The following is a 2,888-nucleotide window of genomic DNA, read 5'->3' as shown; positions in this document are numbered from 1 at the left end:
AAAACCCTGGAAATATGAGGGTGAATTCAAGGTGCATCAGGGAAATCAAGAGAGTCATTTTAGGCAAGTGATGCCTCTTAAGGAACTCTCTGCTGTGAGAAGAGACGATGAATATAATAATTATGAGAGAAGCATCCTCTTTAAGTCAGTAATTTTAACACAACAGAGACATCCCATAATAAAGCAAGTGTATACATTTGATATTCATGATAAAATTGTTCCCCCAAATTCAGTCCTAATTGCGCATAATAGACTACGTGCTGAAAAGGATCACTTGATAAGTAATGAATGTGAAGAATTTAACCAGAATACATACATTCATAGACATACAGCAATCCCTCATGGGGAGAAACCTGAAAATAATGATTTTTCAAATCTCTTCAGTTTTCACTCATTTCTTACCCAACATCAAGCCACTCACTTCGGAAAATTATCCCTTAGATATGATGAATGTGATAATGCCTTTAGATGTTACTCTTTCTTTACTCAACCTCAGAGAATTCATGGTGGAGAGAAACCATATGAATGTAATGACTGTGGAAAGGCCTTTATCCATAACTTCTTTCTCAGTGAGCATCAGAAAACTCATATCGGAGAGAAACCATATGAATGTAAGGAATGTCACAAAGCCTTCAAACAGAGTGCACACCTTGCTCAACATCAGAGAATCCATACCGGAGAGAAACCCTTTGCATGCAACGAATGTGGGAAGGCCTTTAGTCGTTATGCCTTCCTTGTTGAACATCAGAGAATCCACACCGGGGAGAAACCTTATGAATGTAAGGAATGTAACAAAGCCTTCCGACAAAGCGCACATCTTAATCAGCACCAGAGAATCCACACTGGAGAGAAACCTTATGAATGTAATCAGTGTGGGAAAGCCTTCAGTAGACGCATAGCCCTTACTTTGCATCAAAGAATTCATACAGGAGAGAAACCCTTTCAGTGTAACGAATGTGGGAAGACCTTTAGCTATCGCTCTCACCTTAATCAACATCAACGAATTCATACCGGAGAAAAACCCTATGAGTGCTGCAAATGCGGAAAATTTTTTCGGACTGACTCACAACTTAATCGACATCACAGAATTCATACTGGAGAAAAACCTTTTGAGTGCAGTAAGTGTGGGAAAGCCTTTAGCGATGCTTTAATTCTAATTCATCATAGGAGAAGTCATGCAGGAGAGAAACCCTATGAATGTAACAAATGTGGCAAGGCCTTCAGTTGTGACTCATATCTTAATCAGCATCAAAGAGTTCATACTGGAGAGAAACCTTATATGTGTAATGACTGTGGGAAGGCTTTCCATCAGGTGTTGTCCCTTAGGCTACACCAGAGAGTACATGCAGGAGAAAAACCCTTGAACTGTACTGAATGTGGTAATAATTCTAGCTGTGCCAAAGCCCTTAGACGACATCAGAAAATTCATAATAAACTCTCTGGTTAAGAAAGAAAACATGTACTTACCTCTCAGTTCTTTTTTTTTCCTTTTGGGTCACACCCAGTGGTGCTCAGGGATTACTCCTGGCTCTTCACTCAGGAATTATTCCTGGCAGTGCTTGAGGGACCATATGGGATGCCGGGAATTGAACCCAGGTCAGCCACATGCAAGGCAAACACCCTACCCGCTATACTATTGCTCTGGCCCCATTCAGTTCTTATTAAATAAATACCACAAATTTTTTGGGTAGTTTTCTATGTAATATATGTGAAAGAGTCTGTTACTTGAGATAGCATGAATAACAGCCTTTCATTTCTGTCCCCATTTGAGAATTACCTCACCCTTAAAAGTACATAGTTTTGATGAAGTCACAGGTGTGTGTCACACTGTAATTATTTCCCTCAACCTAGTGATTAGTAAGGAATTTGCAGATGTCCCTGTCTAACATTTAGACTAAATGAGATGTTTTTTTTAAAGGCAATAGTGATTTTTTTAAATTGCAGCTTTCTATGTAAGGTGTTTTGCCATTTAAAAAAGCCTCTTCAAAATAAATTTGACACACTAAATTCAGAGAAAAATAAGGAAATGAGAAATAAATTTGATGGCATGATTTGATAGGAATCCAATCAAATCTGAAGTCTGAATTGGTCCCTCATGCTTTTTTCATTTTTGGGATCCAGTAAATTTTTGTATTAATTTGGATTGGTTTTTAGCCACTTGGAATTTTAGTCCTGAATATAGGACTATATAATCAAGTGTTTGTTTTATAAAAAATTCTTTGCATAAACTTATTAACTTTTCTATATCATCAATATTTATCCTAGAGAAACTTCATAATAAATATATGAAAGTTGAATTCACAACTTTACTAAAGCTGAAATAATTGTTACATTTGATTTGTTTAATTTGCTTCTCATCTAGTACAACTAATAAAAATTATGGTAGCAATTATTATAGGCTCATGAAAAAGAATGTAAACTAAGAACAATGAATACATTGGTTTAGAGGTTGATAAGATTTTTTTGTGTGTTCATAATGGGTTAAATATAGTGTGTGATTTGAGGTTGGAGAGGGAGTGCAGTGGGTAGGGAACCAACCGAATTCAATCCCTCATATCCCATATGTTTCCCGAGTCTGCCAGGAGAGATCCCTGAGCACAGAGCCAGGAGTAAGTCCTGAGTACTTCTGGCTGTGGTCCAACAAAACAGCAAGATAAGCATAGTTTGTGATTGAATATAATAAAGTAAGTTATGAAGTTTTTGTGGGTGAATTGTAAATTTGGCTTAAGCTTATGGGTAACTTTGTTTCATGCCAATAATTTTTTCGGACTGACTCACAACTTTCGCGGCCACGCGGCATCCTATTATGACCTCTTATTATCTCATTCCTACTTTGGACAAACTGGCAGGCTACCGAATGTAGCCTGCCCCCATGGCAGAGTCTGGCA

The sequence above is a fragment of the Sorex fumeus genome, unplaced genomic scaffold, assembly GCF_029834395.1.
Source record: "Sorex fumeus unplaced genomic scaffold, SorFum_2.1 ptg000122l, whole genome shotgun sequence".
Classification (NCBI taxonomy): domain Eukaryota; kingdom Metazoa; phylum Chordata; class Mammalia; order Eulipotyphla; family Soricidae; genus Sorex; species Sorex fumeus.
Note: the sequence above shows the minus strand (reverse complement) of the source record.